Consider the following 22,766-nt stretch of genomic DNA (forward strand, 5'->3'; position numbering starts at 1 on the left):
TACGGTCTTGTTTTAATTTCTTCTATCTAACTGTTTTGCTTAGCCCAGCACTGTGTTCTCAAACAACACATTCTTGATCACTCTGTCCTTCAGTCAAGGCTACAGTTTGGTACATTGCCGGTGAACGTGGTAGAAGTTTAGTCTCCAACATTTGTAGCAAATACACATCCTTAGGTAGGAACATTTTCTTAGAACATCAGCTGTGTTATTATAAAAACACGTCCTAGTCCCACTACACGTCAAGAGGGAGATTCCAGCCAGGGAACCACAACTGTACGCTGAATGCTTCGCTGCAGATGCTAACGCAGACTACAGGCCTTTGCTCAGGTATGAGGGTTGATGTCCTCCCGGGGGAACCTGAAAGGCAGGATTAGAGCTTAACATGCCGTGCTTGAAATATGATTTAGATAGAAAATAGTCCATAGTGGCAATATGATAGCACCATTCTTATGCTTCACTCTCATCGTCACCATTTTTATATTGTTGTGTTGTGTTGTTCTAGTTGTTGTAGCTCACGCTTTGCTATCTAGAATGCTATCGTTTTATTAAACCAATCTTTAAAACTTATACTGCTTTTATTGTCATTTATATATGAGACCAGATTGTGAATGAGAGAACCGGGTGCGACATGAGTGATCACGACTTCCCTCAGAAGTATGATATGTCACGCGCCCGGCTGCCCAATCATCTCTACCCTTCGGGAGAGATGAGGCACTGCTAGTTAGCCGGAGCAAAACCCTGATTCGGAGCAACAGGTGTCACCCACCGTGGGTCAGACTCAGTCTCCCACACTGTGGACAATCTTGCTGCTCAAAATCCAGTAGTCTCATTAGAATAATGAGAGCCTACGCGACAGTAGTTCCTCAGAACTGAAGCACTGCCACGACTGATTGGTGTCTCCTCGACTTTGGACTTAGCATTGCAAGTCCATGTTGATTAGATCTCGGATGCCAATGCATAAAGGACCCCCCACTGCAGCCTTGCCACACCTCAGAACCAATGCATCTTTTTGGCTGCAAAAACCATGTTCGATGTGGACCCTTCAACTCTCCGCAAACAATGATTTAAGGTACTCTATTCAAGGGGCCTAACTGTAGCTGGCCCAAGCTCCAGCTTGGTTGGCCTGAACTTGTGACTTTGTCCCGGTCTGGTGCGGCCACATTTCCACAGTTGGCTCTTTACTCTTTTTGGAGCTATTTTTTCTAAAAAATTTAAAGTTTAATATTTTATGGTCTGCTGATTAAAATTATGTTGGTTTGGTCTTGTTTTATTTAATAGAAAAATAGAAATCACTCAATTTTTCTAACTCTGTTGTGGACTCCTTTTGTGGTGTGTTTTCACTGTGTTACTGTTTCAAATGTTGCACAAATATTTTAAACATTGCCTCTGTGATAAGCCTGATTGCGCAGTACCATATATTAATTTAGGGTTTGCTTATGACTTCACCCTGAGAGGAATTGAAGTTGCAACTTGAGAAGAGTGCCACCCCTCCCCTACCAGTAGCCCTATTTCTTACATCTTGTATCTGAGGTAACCTTGAAGAAATTGAATAGCATTTGAGTCAACATACAGAACACCTTATTGCTATTTTTGCTTCTCTTATATTTTAGTTGAAATACACTAACTTGTTGAAGTATGTTTTTTCCAGAGAAAGGAGAAAACAGCACGGAAGTTATTTGAATGTAAATAATGTTTTCTTTTTTACTACAAACGCTTTTTGTACAGCTAAAACCCTATCCGAAATATCCAAACGCTGTCCTGCGTCCAGTGCAGTGCCACAATGAGATTTGTATCTCAGACATGAATACAATATAACTTGGCTGATAATTGCCCTTTTCAAGCACATTCATCTGCTTGTTATTCATTGCAGCTAAACTGTGATCAACTTGGTCAAGTAACTCTGAAGTAAAACATTCTCTCATGTAAAATGATGTTTTCACTCACCATTCAGCAGCGCAGGAGGATGGTTATTGGTTAACTCTTTCGAATTGTTGTGTGTTCCACATCATTTATGCTAGTGAAAATAGATGCAAACTCAAATTGATTTTACATGGTTGGAATTAGATGATATTTGCATATTGCACGTTACATAATTTATTTATTTTTGCCATTGGGCAGGCCTACTATTTTGCATTAATTTCTCTTCCGAAGGCTGCTTTGAGTAGAAATATCTCGCAGAAATAGCAAAAACGCTTTGGGGAGACAGGTGCTATCTAAACCAGCATCCCGTCAATGAGATCAGTGACGTTTGTATGCTAGATATGCGCTTGTGGTAACTTTTCACGTAAGCTACCAGCAAGCATATTTCAAGCAAAATGCACAATCTTACACAATTTTCGTGAAGTTAATACGTATTTCACAGGGATGGGGAGCAACTGCACAATTTAACACCCCCCTAATTTTATAGAATATATGCATGTAACCTTGGAGACCAGGCTTGGGGCACATTACATAACTTTACAGTGTAATTATACCTGGATTGACAAACGGGCAAAACTACTACTAACAAATTGGTGCAAAACTTGATCGGCTGAACGGTCAGTGGACATGTCCAAATTATCTCTATGTAGCGCTTATTGGTGTGTGTGTGTGGTTTAAAAGTGTATTGTATGGGACCTAAGTGTAATCTGTCTCGTTTATCCAAGCGTTCAAACCCCCTCTAGTCCCTCTACATGATTTTAGGTATGAGCTATGGCTTGCTCTCTGATGTGCAATTAATGAAAATTATCAACGATTATTCATCAAAGATATGTATCATTTATTTTATTTTCCAAGCATGTGCATGCTTTTAAAGCTCACAGGGTTCTTTCCGTGGGCAAATTTCCATCATTGAAGGACAAGCCATCTCATTGTCTATTCAGACAAAAGTTCTAGTGAATTGGCGACTATTCATACTGCCATATGTACAAAGGAACTTCAATTTGTACACAATGAACTGCAAATTTGCGTTTGCCATCCTCTTTTGGTTGTGTTAAGAAAGAATCTTCAGCTGGCAGTAGCCAGTGACTCCCAAGTAAGCCTTCAAGTTAAGTGGAATTGTATGATGAGTAAGGTTGTGTAAAATGTAAGGCTAGAATTACTCAAATGTGTGTATAGTTCTTACTGAAATCAACACGAAATAACAAACATTACTGTAAACCGAACTCATATTTTGATAAAAATTGGCACATTTTATACTAATAGAAATTTGAAAAATTAGTTTCCAGGGACTGAGCGGAGCAAATCATGATGCAAGGAAGTGAAGCTTCATAACTTTGTTTTCCTTATACCAATGATAAGAAATGACATAAAATAACACAATTAACTTTACTGTAGTCGAGTTTTATATATTTCTGTATTTACAGTAGGAAGCTGTAAAGTGATGATAAAACGACAAGAGAAAAAAATGCTGAGACTAGTCTTGATGTGGAAGAGGAGTCAGAATAGAATTAGAAATAGTTAAGCAGATAAACCAGCGAGTTGTTGAGAAAGAGCCTAGACTGGTGGTTCCCAACCTGTGTTCTGGGGACCCCTATGGGTCCAGGAAGTCTCCTCAAGGGGTCCGCGACTGCTTAGAAAATTAAATAATATTAACTGATTTATAAAGTGTATATAAATAAAGTGGCAAAATATATAATTGGAAATTTTAAAACGCACTGTAAATGTCAAGGAATTTAAAATAGGAGCCTACAAATTCAATTAATATTCTCAGATTGATTTGTGGGAACAGTGGAGGTGCATCAATCAGAATATAGTATGGATTCAATTGCATTTAGAAAAGCTTCAACCTTCCAATTAAAATTAATTTCTTATAATATTTATTTGCAAATTCAATAAAATGTGTTATCATTTGTGTTTGTGTTTGATGAATGCTTGTTTTTGTATTTTTTCTGTACTGCTTTGAGTTTCAAATCACCAACAAAGTTTATGCCGGGGTCCTCGGCTTCAGTAATAACTCGTTGCAGGGTCCCCCGATTCCAATACTGATTTAGAGGGTTCCCGCGTCCCAGTAATGATAAAGTGGGGGTCCAAAAGAAGTCAAAAGGTTGGGAACCACTGGCTTTGACTGTTAAATGAACATCATTGTCAATTGTCTGTGCGTGCTCACCCGAGGCAGGAGGGATTGCTGGTACATAAATAGTGAGTGATTCCCTCATCTGATATGAGCACGAGACACTGACTATATTGGTGGGGAGATTATAAGAATATTGATAAATTGTTGTACGTTCAAGCTTTTGAGTCCATGTGGTTTGAAGAATGTGATTCATATGCAAGACTAACAGAGATTTGTCTGATGCTGCAGAACAACAATGAAATATCATAAGAAAAAAAGATTAAACTGAAAGTGTCTGCTTACTGACTTCATGTGTGACATAGCCTAGGTGCGAACAAGAAAACTGACATTTTGCAGAGCAACTAATGTGACATTATGGACATCCAATTAGAGACCAAGCAGATTGGGATGAATTAAGTACATTTCATGACATTTAGAGTGATAACTTATTAACTTACTAACTAATTGAATGCAATGCACATATGCAAACCACTTTGGAGATCATTTAGGCCGAGCGTGGGAACCGGGTTAAATTAGTGGTTCACATAATTCACAGTGCCCAGGTTAATTTCAATAGTGGCAACTTAAGGTTTTCTACAGGAAGAAGCCTCAAATGACTCTTTCATCTGGAACCCTTTGCATAGCAGCCTGTTGGCCACAGGGAATCAAACACTGACTACAATGCACAGGGTTAAAAATTCACTGTGAATCTGGGTGTAGGAGGCTGGCCTGGCTTATAGTGTGTACCTGATGGTACTTACACCTTGTGCCAGGTCCAGTTATCCCTTATTAGTAGATTAGTAGTGTTCTAGCAGCTGAGGCTGATAGAGGTAGCTATAGCAGAGCAGCTTAGGCTGAACTAGGAGACATACCAAGCTCGTACTAAACCACTTATATCATATAGCACTAGATCATAAGAATCACAATACTCAGGGTTACTAAAAATAAAGGTAATTTATTTTAGTGACAATGTGCCAAAAATATCTGAGGATATACTCCCTTAGGAGGTAAGTAAAATACACAAAATATATACACAAACCAGAATCAGGTAAGTAAACAGTTAGAAAAGTAGTGCAAACACTGTAGAATACAATAGGATGCAATAGGCCTATGGACAACACAAACCATATACTAAGAAAGTGGAAGGCGAACCACTTAGGGACCCCTGGCCTAGTGTAGTGTGTAGAGGGTCGCTGGGAGTGTAAGGAAACACTAAGGGTGTCCAAGATACCCCACCCCAAGACGCTGAAAAGTAGGAGTAAAGAGACTCTCCTTCCCCAGAAACACACTAAAGTCGTGATAGGAGATTCTGCAAAGACCACAACAGACTGCAAAGCACTGAAGACGGATTCCTGGACCTGAGGACCTGCAAAGGAAGGGGACTAAGTCCAAGAGTCATGAAAGTGTCCAGGGAGGGTAGGAGCCTACTAAACCCCAGATGAAGGTGCATAATGGCTGCCTCTGGGTGGAAGAAGCTGAAGATTCTGCAACAATGGAAGGTTAGGAACTTCTCCTTTGCACAGAAGATGTCCCACGGAGTGCTGAAGGATGCAGAGTTGTTTCTTTGGAGAAAGACCTCAAACAAGCCTTGCTAGCTGCAAAGGTCGTGGTTGAAGAAAAAGGGTTCTGCCCAGGAAGGACCAGGAGGTTGCCGCTTGGAAGAGGAGACAGAGGGGGTCCTCCGCAATACAGAGAGCCAATGCACAAGAAGACAGCACCTGCAGAAGTACTTGAACATGGGTTCAAGAAAACTGAGCATGGTGGTCATCTCAACACTACAAAAGAGGGTCCCATGAAGCCGGTGGTCAACTCAGCGAGTTGAGCAATGCAGGACGGAGTGCTGGGGACCTGGGCTAGGCTGTGCATGAAGGATTCCTTGCAAAAGTGCACAGAAGCCCTAGCAGCTGCAGTTCACACAGTACACAGGATTACTGTCTGGAGAGGGGAGGAAAAGACTTACCTCCTCCAAATTTGGACAGGTCGGACCACTGGACAGTCTGGATCACTTGGGTCTACCACCTGTGTTCCAGGGGCCACGCTCGTCAGTATGAGAGAAGTGTGGTGCCTGCTGAAGCAGGGGGAAGATTCCGTCGACCCACAGGAGATTTCTTCATGGCTTCCAGTGCAGGGTGAAGGCAGACAGCCCCCAGAGCATGCACCACCAGGAAACAGTTGAGAAAGCTATCAGGATTAGGCACTACAATGTTGCTGGTAGTCTTCTTGCTACTTTGTTGCGGTTTTGCAGGCGTCCTGGAGCAGTCAGCGGTCGATCCTTGGCAGAAGTCAAAGAAGGAGATGCAGGGGAACTCTGATGAATTCTTGCAAGTCGTTATCTGAGGAAAAGCCCACTGGAGAGACCCTAAGTAGCCCTCAGAGGAGGATTGGCCACCTAGTCAGGTAAGCACCTATCAGGAGGGGTCTCTGACGTCACCTGTTGGCACTGGCCACTCAGAGGCCTCCACTGTGACCTCACACCTCTGGATTCAAGATGGCAGAGGTCTGGGACACACTGGAGGAGCTCTGGGCACCACCCCTGGTGTGGTGATGGACAGGGGAGTGGTCACTCCCCTTTCCTTTGTCCAGTTTCGCGCCAGAGCGGGGACTGGGGGTTCCCTGAACCGGTGTAGACTGGTTTATGCAAGAAGGGCACCATCTGTGCCCTTCAAAGCATTTCCAGAGGCTGGGGGAGGCTACTCCTCCCCAGCCCTTAACACCTATTTCCAAAGGGGGAGGGTGTAACACCCTCTCTCAGAGGAAATTCTTTGTTCTGCCTTCCTGGGACTGGGCTGCCCAGACCCCAGGAGGGCAGAACCCTGTCTGTGGGTTGGCAGCAGAAGTAGCCACAGAGAAAACCCCAGAAAGCTGGTTTGGCAGTACCTGGGGTCCATGGTGGAGCCCTGGGGATGCATGGGATTGCCACCCCAATACCATATTTGGCATGGGGGACAATTCCATGATCTTAGACATGTTACATGGCCATAGTCAAAGTTACCATTGTGAAGCTACATATAGGTATTGACCTATATGTAGTGCACGCATGTAATGGTGTCCCCGCACTCACAAAGTCCGGGGAAATTGTCCTGAACTATGTGGGGGCACCTTGGCTAGTTCCAAGGTGCCCTCACACTTAGTAACTTTGCACCTAACCTTCACTAAGTGCAGGTTAGACATATAGGTGACTTATAAGTTACTTAAGTGCAGTGTAAAATGGCTGTGAATTAACGTGGGCATTATTTCACTGAGGCTGCAGTGGCAGTCCTGTGTAAGAATTGTCTGAGCTCCCTATGGGTGGCAAAAGAAATGCTGCAGCCCCTAGGGATCTCTTGGAACCCCAATACCTTGGGTACCTAGGTAACATATACTAGGGAAATATAAGGGTGTTCCAGTGTGCCAATTAGAATTGGTGAAAATGGTCACTAGCCTATAGTGACAATTCTAAAGGCAGAGAGAGCATAAGCACTGAGGTTCTGATTAGCAGAGCCTCAGTGACACAGGTAGTCACTACACAGGTATACACATTCCGGCCACAAACTATGAGCACTGGGGTCCTGGCTAGCAGGATCCAGGTGAGACAGGCAAAAACAAACTGACATAAATGTAAAAATTGGGGTAACATGCCAGGCAAGATGGTACTGTCCTACACAGGGTCATTTTTTTTCTTTTTCAAAAAAGATTTTCAGCTTTTAAAGCTTGTTGTTGAAAAATGAAAAGTTTTTTGACTGGCCCTTGGCAAAATGGTGCCCACTCCGTAAATCTGTCTCTCTTTAGAGCAACCTCAGCACTGATAGTTGCCCTAAATATAGCGAAATCCCTCCAGACAGACAAGTATCTTGCAACAGAGAGGACAGTACTCTTCCAGGATAGGGGAGGTCATAGCCTTGGCTGACCTGGTGGACTACCAAGAAGGCTCTAGTTGATGCTGTTAGAAGTGGGGTTTCTGGGTGTTTGAGTATGCACCCTGTACAAGCTGGAACCATTCTAGTCTAAGATACACACTTAGAGGTAACCCGTGCTCACCCTCTGGTAGCTTGGCACAGAGCAGTCAGGCTTATCTAAACAGGCAATGTGTAAGGTATTTGTGCAGCACACACACAGTAACACACTGAAAACACCACAAAAAGTACTCCACATAAAGTTAGAAAAATAGACTATATTTTGAGTAAAAGAAGACCAAAATAAAAAAAATCCAATCAGTAGAAATTAAGTTATGAATTTTTAAAGAATAAACCAAAAATAGTGCTCAGAAGTCAATAGTGCTATAAGGCTACTTGAGGTAGAACTAGACCAGGGTAAATCCGAAGTTCAAGCTGACTACAGAACTCATGCAGGGTCCTCTGAGAAAGTACCTTAGATAGAGGAAGCATGGAGTAGAGGAGGATGCTTCACTGTTAATCAAGGAAACGTAGGTGATGGGTCGCTTCTGAGTTGCTCAGCATCGAGGATGCATCGAAGATCAGGTAGGTTTGGGAACTGAGGTGATGCCCTTTTGTTGAACCGATGGGCTAGAGCTAATCATCAGCACTGAGCTGCGTAAGGTCAAAGAAACACCTGCGATGTGTCAGCATTGAGTGGAAATGTGCCAGAGAAGCGCATGCACTTTAGCACTGGTCAGCAGTGGTAAAGTGCTCCAAGTCCTACTACCAACAAAAAGAAACAGCAAAAAGATGAGGTAAGCAGGAAAAATGTTTGGGGGAAGACAGATCTACCAGATGCTCCACATATATAGGACAAATATGCCTAGCCCAGAACCTCACTGCTCAAAGAATGGTGTTGACAGTGTCCAATGAAAAACATAGTCTAGATGTGGAAAAATCAGTTTATTCTACTGTGGTTAGCAATATCATACACACACTATATGATGCTGATATGCATAAAAGGATGTAGTTAGTAAGTAAATGGATGAAAAAGGTGCCATTGTAAACGTTATCTGTGTGATTTCATATCTGTATTCTCTGAAGAAAGCTTCAAAATTTTGGAAACCCATTCTATTCCATTCTATTCTATTCTATTCTAGTCAAGCACATGGCTTCCCGGATACCTCCAAGTGCTAGAACAGACATCACAAGTTCCCAGATCACAACAGAAGAGGAAATTAGTTACTAAGCAGCCAGGTTTTCAAGGCTTTATGAAAAGAGAGTTTTCGGGGCCAATTGACATCACTCTAGAGGAAGGGTGTTCTAAAGTTTGGGGTCCCAGGTAGGCCATTGAACAGCCTCCCCATCAGGACCTGCTCTGGAACCTTTAGGAAATGTGCAGAGGAGATTCTAAGCAGTCTTGTATGAATATGAGGTCTTTTTCAGTAAAGGACTTCTCTTATGAATTTACTTGTGCAAAATGCATAAAGCCTTGAATTGCACCTAGAGCCGGTTTGATATGTAAAGGCTTTTTCTGCCAGACTGGTACCTTGGGATGTTCATAGGAAGCTGAGCAGTGGCATTCAGAATTACCTGCAGCCTTTTAATCACATATTGAGGCAAGCCAAGGCATAAGGCATTACCCTAATCCAAGCGTGAGATTACAAAGCCTGGCTGCCTGGATGATCAATCTTCTAGCTAAGAAGGGAAGAAGATGGAGAACCTTCTTCATCAGTCTTAGAATACCAAAATAATTTGCAGCAAGTTTTTTACTTGGTGGTCCATCATGAGGCTGGGATCCAGCCACATTCCAAGACTGTTTTTTGCACTTTTTGGGCAGGAAGCCTATCCAGGCAGTCCGGTATGGAGGTTGGGACCTTACCTCTAAAATTACTGCACAGCAACATGACCTCCATCTTGTCCTCGTTAAGTTTTAATCTGCAGTTAGCCATCCATCTGGCTACTTCCTGAAGACATAGGACCAGACTGAGATGACTTGAGCAGGGATCAGGTGAGATTGAAAACACCAGATAAGTATCATCAGCATAGGAAACCAACAACAACCCATAGGATAGAACAATTTCAGCCATGGGGTACATATAAAAGGTTAAAAAGAGTGTGGCTCAGGGAAGAGCCCTTGGGCACCCCACGAGTCAAAGAAAGACTGTCAGAATAACTTGATCGACTTAAGACCTGAAAAGCTCTGTTTTCTAAAACTTAGGTGAGCTATTGCAGTGCTCTGCTATTGATCCCCACATTTAATATTCTCCAAATAAGTGTGGCATGATCTACCATATCGAAAGTCAGACAAAGGTCTAAAAAGAATAACGGCTGCCGAACCACCTTGATCCAGCATTCTTCTTAGTTGCTCAACCACTGCCAGCAAAGCTGTTTCTGTGCTGTCCTGTAGTCTTACCCCCATTTGAGTGGATGAAGTGCAGGACTTCATTGGATTCAAGGAAGGCAGAAATATGGTTACTGGCATGTTTTTCCAGGAGCCTAAATGCTCCTGGTAACGAGAGCTCGGGCTGTAGTTACTCAGACAAAGAGAGTCAAGACTAGGCTTTTTTAAGAGTGGTTTGACCTCTGCATGCTTTCAATGTGGGGGAACCTGCCCGCTGATAAGAGAAAGATTAAGCAAGTCCGTCAAGATGGGGGCAAATGTATGAAACCCTTGACAGAGAATGTGAAAAGTACCCAGGTCAAGAGGGGAGCCAAATTTTACTGTCTTTAAAAGTTTTGCAAGTGGACTCACAGTAAGATTAGGAAAGGCCATGAGACTCCCTTCTGGTTGCTCTAGAAGGAGCTTTCTGGGTGGTGAATCTAAGTCTGTCCTTTTGGTAAATGATGAATAGATATCCATTATCTTCTTTTGAAAGAAGAGAGCCAGGCTGTTGCTGTTCTCTAATGAGGCTTCTGGAGTCAGGCCAGCTGAGTTAGGCTTCGTAATCTCTTTAAGAACCCGAAAGATTTCTTTAGGGAAGTTATAGGAATGTAATTTTTTTTAGAAGAAATAAGATGACTGAGAAGATTTCATTTCTGCATGATAGAGCCTAATGACATTCTAATACCTCGTCCTTCATGAAGCCACGTTTTGGTGTCGAAAAAAACATTTGGTGCTGAGTCTACTTTACAACAGAATATATCCAGTTCATGGGCAGCCAGGCAGTGACAAATAATCAAAAACATACGCCAAACTACAGGTGTACAGGTCACACATGACTGACTAGGTTCGAGCTGGGGACCCAGTCTGCAGCTATTACAGATCTATGTAGATTGACTAAGGTCAACAGAGAGAAGACAAGAGTCAGCTGAAGTGGCTTTAAGCCCTTGCAGTTGGCTAACAGTATATGTTACCTTATTTTGTATGAAAGGGGAAGAATCTTATTACATGAGCAGTGATGATAGCTAAAGTTTGGGGCTGATGTAAATCACATCCTCATTGAAGAAACTCAAGTTCCCATCAATCTTAAAATTAGGAAACTTTGAGATGGCAGCAAAAACAATGGTTTGCTTTACCAAGAAAAGTAGTAAAAGTTACATTTAATTGGAACAAAAGAAGGTTTTATTTCTTTAGCTTTGTCAGGCCTTCCACGAAATCCTGTTCTGTTTAAATGTAGCCTGAAAGAAAATAAATTATACATTATGGCATTCGGCCAAGTAATTGGTTATACTTTTTATTGTGCCTGATAACATACTTCTTCTGTTTTTAAGCCCCATAAATAACAGATTTTATTAATACTTAATTTAACCAATTTAACAGTACACTTAGAAGGGTGTAAGGCATAACTTTCAAACTTGTGGCCTACAGAAAACTGCATGTTTCAGCAGCAAGCATTTAATTGACTGTTCTCTAAATCCATCTACCTAATAGATGTGACCTGCATTCATTTAGATGAGGGTATATTAGAGGAAGATAAGACACTGAAGGCTTCAGCCTGGCTTGAGCCAGATGTCTGGCTCTTCTCAAGGTCTTCACGAAGACTCACACCAGAATGAAGCTGAGCTTTCATGTGGCTTCCAACCTCATGCTCTAATCTGAGGTACTAATGAGAAACACCTAAATGGTGAAAAATACACTTTTTGAGTTCTGATAATAGTTCATCATAGTTTTATAATACTTGTTTACACGCCAAACATTCTCATGTCTCGGCTCACATACAGGTCAAGGCAGACTCTGTTTATATAAAGGTTTGCATGATTGAGCGCACTCCAGCTTTATTGACTATCACCATTTTGTGCGGTGAGGTCCACTGTGCCCGTCGTGTACATTACACAACCCCAGGCATTCCTGCAATACTTCCCCTAGCATTCCTTACCTGTGAGTAACACCAGGAACGCGAGTGGTGCCAATCCTACGTCTTGGCTAACAAAGAGGCTCACGTCTATTCACCAAATGGTAAAGGAACGGATCAAGATCGATTGCTAGGCCGTGTGACATATCAGTTACCTGTGTTTTGTCCCCTTTTATCTGTTTTGTGCTGATGAGATCCTATATTGTAAAAGAGTCGAAATGTCTTTGACTGTGCGCAGAATGAACCTATAAAATGTGACTCTTTGAAATTAATTGTGTCACAAGTATGGACTTGAATTATTTGTAGGTCCTTTTGGTTGTTATTGGAAACTTGTTTGTGTTGTACTGTGCTTATGTGTGTGTGTTTCGAATAATTGTGGTAACACTGTTGTTTTGGAGCTTTGCATAATCATATATGAACCCTTCACAAATATATTGATGTTCATACTGACTTCAGTTTGTGCTCCCATTAATTGTTCTGATTATCCTTCTGATAATTAAGGTTGTCCTTCCCCTTGTTTCCTACTCTTACAATACAATACGATTGCATTTTGCTGTCTATCATATATCCATGTATACTCCTGTAAGGACCACTGTGCTTTAGCAAATATTGTTACAGCCTGGGGTCTTGCTAGGTAGGCTGTCTTTGTTGTACTGTAGAGAGATCTTATCAGTACAGCACCTACAGACAAAACAGACACAGACAGTTAGTAGGCATCTGCAACGTATGTCTAAGTCACTGCAGAACCTGGAGAAAAGTTAGGACTATTGTCTCCGTGCAATGGAGAGGGAGCACTGTGTGCAGAAACAGAGGCACAGGCAGTATATGGGAAGGTTTGATTCCTTGACTCACTCCCTCAACCACCTGGCAGTAGCCACTTTAATGCTAGCAAGCTGTACTGGAAAAAAACAGACTGACATGGGGCACTGCTGTCAGGACTTTGCATGTTGGCTTGTGCAAGTGACCAAAGCCCAAGAGAACATCCAGAGACTCAACCTCTGTGTTTCCAGCATCCTGCACCCACCTGAGAGCAAAGAGGACCACATCCATTCAGGAGGCATGCAGTACCTGGCGTTCATACACACACTACTGGGACTGACAAATCTCCAGTTCTACGGCCCACTGTTACAGACAAAGCACCAAAATCCAGAAAGAAGTGAAGAATTTTACATTTAGAGAAGTGAGTCAACTTTGTTTTGACTATGGTTACTTTTGTTGCACACATGCTAACTTACACTTGTTACTTACACAAGGATACAGTGCTTCCTTAAGTGTTACAATGTTGTGGCTACCTGCGTTAAATGTGGTGCCACGGTTATGCACCAAACATTAGCACCATGTGTGATGTCTCATTATTTGTAAATCAAAATGATCATACCGCAGAAATAGTTGTTTGTGATTTCTGTGCACCATGTACCTCCCTCTGCTGTCTGTATGCCCTTCTGTTGAACTTGTAGCACTGATAGCACATCATCAGTATCAAATCAATCTTTATTCTGATGCAAATCCATAATAGATGCAAATACAAAAATAAGTGTGTCTTCAATAAAACATGTAAAATTGTATTCAGGGAAAAATATTGATTCACACTTTATTACATTAGATAAATATGCATGATAATATGCAAATTATACATTCATTTGACCTAACTTCATTTCTTTAAGCCAACTAAATTTAATCATGTTACCCAACCTCATAGAGTAAATCCTCCAGATGGGTATATGCTTTCCCACGTTTTATTGCATAGTTGCATAGGTAGTATATCTAGTTATTGCAAAACAATTTTACACAGTACTTAGTTTACATGAATAGCTAAGTCTCTTTAAAATCAAACCACGTATTGGCAATACATAATGGTTTTAAAATATGTTTCCTAATATCATGATAAAATTTACAAAACAAAATAAAGTGCTGTGCATATTCACCGTCACATGGGCGTTTTGGTAGATTCATTGACCATTCACCCATTCACCCATTCATGGTAACGCTACTATAAAATGAAGAGTCCTTACTCGAAGCCTAGTAAGGTAAAACCTGTCCTGCATATTAGTTACAGTTAATAGATAGCCTTTAACACCGTTATCCAGGTGCCATTAATTTAACACCTAACAGTCGATTTGGTACTCTCACTTACCTCCCCTTTTAGCCTCTCTTTGGCCCATCAATATCTTCTTTCTTTTTTTTTTACTATAATATAAAATACCAGGTGGGTCATCTAGGTCAAGCTTCACGTCTAGACTTTTTAGCAGATTACTCATATGTGCAAACCACTGGATTGTATCTCTGAGGGCTAAGGCCAAACAATCTACCATAATTTCTTAAGTGAGCCTGGTCCCTATTTTGGACTATATTCCATGCCATGTTAGTAGTGCACTAATATAAATGGAATCTTCTAAAAAAGGGGATGCTAATTTCTTATGTACAACATACAATTAGGTGGAACAGGGTACTGCCTGTAGTCTGCATAAAAATGTGTTCTCCATTGATTGGAACAACTTAATATCTGATGAATCCCATAGGGCTGAACCATAAATAACGCTATTGATACATTTGATTTTACAAAGTTATAGTATTTCATTTATAGGTTTGCTGCCTATTTTTGCTGCAAACCTAAAAAGGGCCTCTGTAGATGTAGTTTCACAACTTCCAAATGGCGGTTCCAAATACCCGTATTAGAAAAGCAGAAACCCAAGTATGTAAAGCCATTCACCTCTGCAAGTTTGTGTCCTTTGCCCATTTGGGTTCTCTTCTTGAGCTTTCCAGGCCCACAGATCATTACATAGGTTTTATCTAAGTTTAGCCACATGTCCCTTTCCTCCATAAGTGTTAAAACACCCTCAATCAATCACTGGAGGCCATTGGCGGTCTGCAATAGTAAAACTGTGTCATCTGTGTACAGGAGGACAGGGATTGGGCATCAGCAGGCAATTGTAAATAAGAATCCACTTCATTATTATAGAATGGGAACAAGAGTGGTGTGAGGACGCACCCTGGTGATGTCCTTTCATTATTCTAAATCCTGGGGTGCACTTTCCATTTACCCCGTAACTTATCCGAGTGGTCAGATGGCTATATAGCTGTGCTAAAAAGGAAAATATATACTGAAGGGGTACCCACATCTGTCAAAACGTTCCTTATCTTGGTGTGGTTAACAAGGTCAAAGGCACTACTTAGATCATCAAAACACAGAAATAAATGGCCCTTTTTTGCTATGGTATATTTACTCACAATAAGATAGAGGTTAATACACTGTTCCAAGGTGTCAACTTCAGGCCTGAAGCCAAATTGTGTATCAGTAAGCAATTGATTAGCTGTTGCCCAGGTCTCCAATCTTTCTAAGAGTATTCTACCTAACAGCTTAACTGAAGAATCAAGAAGGGAGATAGGTTTATAACATTTGGCATCTCCCTTTTTTAAAAATCATGACAATTATACTTCCTGCCCATGTGGCTGGAGTATATCCTTTTGATGCTGCTATGCATACTTGAGTTAAAATGTGACCCTACAGTACAAATTTGAAACGAGTGAAGCCTGGAGACTTGCTGCCTAGCGGGACCTGTGCAGACAGTGTTTGCTCCTGTTTTCTTTCCTTCAAGGCTGTTAGAGAGCCTACTTTGATATTGTTGGGGCTGTTTCAAGAACTGCATCGGGTACGGCATCGCGTTGAGCAGCTGCTGGGGACTCCAAGTCTTAAAAGACTAGAGGGCCTTTCCAAGCTGGAGCTTAGAGTCACTATTTGGCACTATGGGGATGTTGTGCAGTTCCTTCTGCATTGCATTATTGTGCATTTTGGCACAAGTGGCTACAATTTGCAGCGTGTTTCAGGTCAGAACAGCAAGGCCCCACCAGATGTGTGGAGGCAGTGGAAGCGGGACTTCAGGATCCTGAAGGTCCACTCAATGATGGTGCGTATTGTCCTGTGTGCATGGTTGTAGTGCCTCTCACTTATAGTCCTTTGAGTGAGGTATGGTGTGAGTAGCCAGGGCTGTAAGGCATATGCACTGTCACCTTAGAAGCATGATAAAAACAGAATTAGCTCACATTAAACACACTGTGGTGTCTAATGTATACATAGACTGTGTAAATCTCTTACCAAGTAGGAATCCATCATCAAAGTCCATCTGTGCCAGTTGGTAGTGGATTCCATTATGGTGGAACTTGAAGGAGTCATGGGTGTTACCTGGGAATCTGGCCACAAGGTCTGAAATTATACAGGAGGTGTCACACACTACCTGCTCATTGAGTGTGTGCTTTTCCTGAAGATGTATTGTGTTGCTGAGGGGAGACATATGGCAATATGTGTGCCATCTACACAGCCAATTACACTGGGGAACTGCACTGCCCTGTAGAACATGTATCTTGGTTGCTGCAATGATTGGGGAGTATTGGGGAAGGTGATGTATTGATTAATCTTGCTCACCATGAGGGCAAGGAGCCAGTGGAAAAACCTGGAGATAGCACTTTACAACACCACCGGCCTCTGCTATGATCGCCTGGTAACTACCTGACGCTAATAGGTGTAGGCAACACAATACTTGCACATGTGGTGGTATTGCATTGCTTCGGAGTGTTGAGGCCTATAGCTAAGGGTAAAACTCTGCTTTTAGATCCAGTATTACCTGACTGTTGAGTCTATACCCATCAATAGCCTCCTCCTCAGTCAGTTTAAACAGGGTTATCCTCACCCTAAATATCCTCTCCTCTGTCCTCCCCCTTAGCTGACTCACCCCCAAAATACGCAATCTACTTACCAACACATACAGGGCCTCCATTGTGAGAGAGCCTGGTGCATTTTGGGTCCCTTTTTATAATTTGCACCTGGTTACCACCTCATACTCCTCAGTGAAATTTGCATTTGCTAAATGCCCAATTCACATTTAAGAAATGTTCTGTACATGTGGTTAGGAAATCAGAAATATGAAATCCCTATTCTCGATTTTCTATTTTGTGAATCACAAAATGTCGATTTCTACTGGGTAGAAATTGCAATGTGACACTGAATAGCCCTTTTTTACAAAGGAAAAGAGTATTTTGCATTTCTTATTGGTCCGAAATTGAGATTGGGTCCATTACAAAATGCAAAACGCTTTTGTACATATGGGCCTTAGTCCCCCACCTCTGTGGATCCACCATGGGGTGAGATAGACATACATTTTAAACCTTAATTTTTCTAAAACTGCTGCCTAGATTTACTCCAATAAAAAAAAGAGCATGTTTTTAAGACCAAGATCTACCTTTCTGCCAAATTTGGTGCAACTCCAGTGAGCCATTTTTTGCGGTAAAGCTGCTCAGATTTCCTTTGGAAAATTACATGGGGAGAACGCTTTTTGGGACCCACCTTTTTCCTGACTCATGTTGACTGATCAATCCCAAACTTCTCAGAAGAAACTGGATGAAACATTTTTTAAATGTTTTGTAATGGCAAAAAGCAAACAAACAAAAAAGAAATCCTATGTAAACATTGTCCTAACTATAACTACCTAGTGGTGAACACCATTGGGTAATATAGGTAAAAAAAAAACCTTTCTGCATGGTCATGCCCATTTGTTTTAAATAAATTATATTGCTGGATTTTACACTTTGTACAATAGGACACTGCTGTCTGGTGCCTTGTGTATGAGCTCGGCTCCCTAAAACGTAGGAATAGCAAATCCCTAATTGGCTTATTTAACATTCTTATAAGGCTGTTGTATATGGTGCAGAAAATAAAAATATTGCATAGGGGGCTGCAGTACTTATTGTGTCAGTTACTAGTGTGAAATAGGAAAATATAGTTTCAGGCCTACCATTGTAGACCAACTGCTGCAGTGTAAAACCTGCAATGAGGCCAGTTAAAATAATCCCTTTTAAAAGGTGAAACCTTCCCTTTTAAATATTAGTAAGTCACCCCATGTAAGTCCTATAGCCCCAGGAGGTAAGCTGCATTGTATTTAAAAGTGGGACGCATAGAAAATGAATGGAGCAGTGTCCTTACAACAACATTGCACTAAACACTATTTTCACTGTGACAGAACTAGTTGTGCTATGTAGAAAAACAAAGTACAGATTCAACTACTAATAATTTATCTCAGGAATGAGACCAGCTCGAAAAATAATCAATAGTGAAGCTGGATACTTAATAAATAATATGGAAAACTAACTTTTAGAAAGCTACTCTATAGATGCCTGAACCCTCAGTGGTAAATTATGATTAGCCTCTGCCAACTCCCATGCTGTGCTCAGCCCAGGAAGAGGTGTGAAATTCCTCCCAGTTGCACATAATAGGCTAACCTGAATGGACAGAGATGACTCTTCTGAGTTCAATAGGATATGCAAGCTGGTGTCTGTACCCCGTCTGTTGTCACCAAACTGTCAATTCATGTGTGATAGGTTTGTCTGAAGCACATGTAAGGGGTTTGTGCTCAATGGGTGTATATAGGATACCACAACAGTTGCTGAATATCCCCTGACTGGTTGCTGAATATCAATGCTTTTAGCCTAACAGACATCTGTCTCTGGGCTGGCTGTGGATACAATGCCTGTTTCAAACTGGATTTTACTGTTAGATGTGGAAGGGCACTAGTATTACCATGGTACACTTCCCATTCACAACATCTGCCTCAGAGCCCAAGTTTAGTGCTGCTGAAGACCTTTGCTATCTTGGATTTTTGTCTGACACATCACATTTTGGGCCAATTTGCAGTAAAGCAAACAGGATCTACTGCACAAGTAGGCAGGGCCTGGGAACCTTTACTTCCCCGGTCAGAAAGGAAGGAACTTGGACTGTTTTAGAGAACACCCTTCCACTGGCTGATAAACCCCACAAAGCTAGACCCTCACCCAGCTTTCCTCAGAACACGTCCGAACTTGCAAAAAGAAACCAGATGGAATGATCCTGCTGCACTTGATATCTTAGAACTCTGAAAAGGACCTAGGAGGTTGGGCACCTTCCACTTGAAATCCAAGTACCTAAAGACTTTGTTGTTGCCCTCGGACTAATGCCCTGAGAGTCTCTAAGTGCTTCCCGTGATGTCCTTGGGGCCTTGAAAGTGTACTCCTGTGGTTGTTTGGCCACCAAAATACGCCTGGGAACTTTTTTAAAACTTTTGCTCTGGAGCTTGAAGGGGTTGACTGTGACAAGTATATGACTGGCAGTCCCACAGTGTTGAATTGAATTTCATGTTTGCCCCAAGTGGAGAACACTTTTTCCTCATAAAAAGGACAAAGCCCCTTTTCATATTGTTAATTAAAAACATTTCAAAATTTCCTTCTTCCAGGCCCTAGTAGGGTCACTCTACTTGGTGTACCTAACCTGCACTCAATCACGGTTGAGTTCAAATCAAGCCTCGGTCCTGGTCTACTGCAACCATTGATTACCACTATTGCTTTGCACTTCTTGGTGATTTTTTCACATAAATCTTCAAACATTCATATCTTAGAATTTCCTCATAGGATGTTTGTTGATTTTATGTAATTTTGCTAATTACATTTTGCTCTCTTTTTATAAAGTGTTGTGGAATTATAATTGTGTAATGTTTTTGAGTTTGTACTCTTTTTGTACTTGTAAGTACTTTACACATTTTCTTTACACTAGGGCTGTCTGCTGTGTATCACAGCTACCAGGGTTTGAGCTCAAGTTTCAATTAATAGAACTTTTGACTGTGCCTAATAAACAGTAAATGTATTACTTCTGGTGGACATTCAACCATACAGAAGAATAAACCACTTTATCACCCATGTGTGTGTGTGTGTTTTTGTCTGACACCTTAGCAAATGGCCCTAGCACTTTCATTTGTTCTTAATGTGTGCCCCCTTAAAATTCACTTCTAGAGAAATCACTGCACCATGTACATTTCACTTCAGTTTGTCTTCCTTTTCTTCTATTTGCACTTGGCTGGCTGTTGGTATTTCTTAGTCCCTGGGTTGCTGCAGAAATACAAAAAAGACCACAATGACCCATTTTATTAAAACAGATTCCCTCAAAATACCAGCCTCCTTGCTTTTTTTTAGCATTCTTACAATTGATTATTCTAAAGGAATTACAAGAAGCTGTGCTGTTTTGCACGGAGTAACTGGATTCAATCCTGGTTCAGAAGTATTTTTTTCATTAAAAAAGGTTTTTCCCCAAAATGAATATCCTCCACAAAACAGTCCCTCCTTTATGGTTTTGTCGGCATTGCGTTTTTGCTCAGGGAACGCCTACATAGATTTAAGAAAATTAAAATAGTTTATTATCTGAGCTTCAAATCCCCATTAGCAGAGCTCTAATGATTTAAATAGGTAACCCCTAAAATAGAAACAAATGAGAGTAAAAACCACAAATGCTACACGATTGTTATATCAATGAGTGTGTTTCTGTTTATTGAGTTTGTTTAGTGAGTACTACTCAAACGCTTCTAGGACCGTTTAGAGAGAGGCAATAGTTACAAAATACTCTTGAGAAAATGTGTGATTCTACTGTATGTATCTAAATCAATTAAGTGTGAGCCTAGTGTAGCAAGATTGCATTGTATTCACCAAAAATACTATTGTAGTACACTTTGGTTCTCTTCAGACCTGCATTCATTGGCTTACATAATATATTTATGCTGGTTTGGATAGCAAAAATAGAGATGTGCAACATTGCTATTCGTGCTCCAATGTGTGTCCTCCTTTTGATCCGGTCTATGCATGTTATTTACCTGCTTATGCAAGAGCACGCCATACCAGACCTCCCCTGCTGCCATGGTGTCATGCCTTCACTGGTGTGCTGTTCCTGACCTTAAAACCGAGAGGCCATCTTATACCAAAGCACTCCTGGGACCTGTAGTCAGCCTCTATTAAAGGATGCAGATGCATTGTGTTAACAAACAAATTCATAGTTATAAAAAGGTATTACTGCCTCATTCACTCGATCACTGTATAGCTATTGTTTTCCTGTATTAATTTTAAAATTGATAAGGTGTAACTAGGACAAACTGAATAATTTCTTGTGGATTGCCAAAGTGCATCCATTGTTGTTTTTTTTCAATGCAAGAGCACTGTGTAAGGGCAGGTATGGAGGGGCTGGTGCAAAAAACACCTAGGTGTCACCTGAGGGTTTGGAATCCTATAGATTCTGTGCATAGTAGACAATGCGGATTTGTCCATCTGTATACGTAAGAGTGAAGCAAAAAGTGTTGCATTGGGAAGAACCATGGGTATGATCATTGGTTTAGGGAAGACAGTGCATCTAACATGGGAAGTTCCCAAAACACATTCAATTTTACACTGGCTTTAATGGAAGGAATTTCTTTATATTGAAAAATGTCAGAAAAAAAAAACTACAATTGCATATTTGTTCAAGCTACTGTATATGCCGGCATAAAGATTTCAAGAGTTTGCTTAGATGGACATATATCTGGAAATCTATGTAAGTCATAGAATACCATGGTGTTTGCTAGATCCTTTTATGAAGTGCAAAAAATCTGAAATCTATTCAAACCACAGATATATACTTTTCCCTGCACTGACTTCCTGATTTCTGTTAATCAGACCATTATTTATGACACAAATTTTTTCTTATCACAGGAAACAAAAGACAGGAGGAATAAACATGGGAAAAAAGAGCAAATATTATTAAGTGTCATGTTCCAATGAAGCTTCAAAATGGAATTGCATTATTCTACAGTAATAACCTTTCATCCTAAACCCATCCAACCATCTCTACACCTTTCAAGTCTGATTACAAACCTTTTCCTATGAACACATCAGGTTTACGCAAGCTTGAAATTCTACCTGAAAAATAGACATGATCTACTATGCCAGCCTTGCTTACAAAAGTGTAACTTGCAAATGGGGATATTTTGTTACACATGTGAATTATCCATTTTAGTAAACGTCACCTACAAGAATGTCTTTGGATATTCACTGGGGGCGTCAGTGGTGCTCCAGAAAATGAGATTCCCATGCAAATGAGGTGCATACCGGCTCAGTCATAGTTTTAGGGGTTGTAATAAAAATTTGCAAATACTTTCCAAGAAAGGCTATTAAGGTAAATATAACTTTGGGCTAACCAGTATGTTCAACAGTTGCAGGAAGTGCAGTGTTTTCTCAGGTGTTTAAGGAACAACTACTTCTGCAGGGTAATTTATTTTGCAAAAAGGGGACTGTTTGTTGTGAAAGGATAATCAGCATAAATTGATCTAGAGGGTGAATGAGGGAGTGATAAGTGACAAACTATAGTCTTTTGTATTAAAAGATGAACATCAATTATTAAAGGTACACACCTTAGCAATGCCTAATACATTCACTCAATGCTCAATATTAACAAAATACATATACATTTACAGGGAATAATGTTTACCCTATGTATACAAATTGATTTATGATGATTTTTTATGATTTTGGGAAAAGTGTGTGCATCCAAGAAATAATAGGATTCCAGATTCCCCATAGGTGGCACCATTTTTTTTTTTTTTTTATAAAGTCTAAACTGCACAAATCTAAAAATGGAGACCACCACTTGTACATTGAATGTAGATTGCTATCAAGCCATGATTAGCAGTACAGAGTGAAGCCAATACTTCCGACATAAATATAATATCTTTGTACTTAATTAGTTTATCTGGAAAGAAGCCAAGCAAT

The 22,766-nt window shown here is 40.9% G+C and overlaps 1 protein-coding gene across 2 annotated transcripts in view; it reads left to right on the plus strand.

Moving 5' to 3' along the window:
* KLF12 (KLF transcription factor 12) overlaps positions 1-22,766 on the plus strand; it is a 977,710-nt gene that overhangs the window by 454,608 nt on the left and 500,336 nt on the right. The window lies entirely within an intron of this gene.

Source organism: Pleurodeles waltl, chromosome 8 (genome assembly GCF_031143425.1).
Source record: "Pleurodeles waltl isolate 20211129_DDA chromosome 8, aPleWal1.hap1.20221129, whole genome shotgun sequence".
Taxonomy (NCBI): domain Eukaryota; kingdom Metazoa; phylum Chordata; class Amphibia; order Caudata; family Salamandridae; genus Pleurodeles; species Pleurodeles waltl.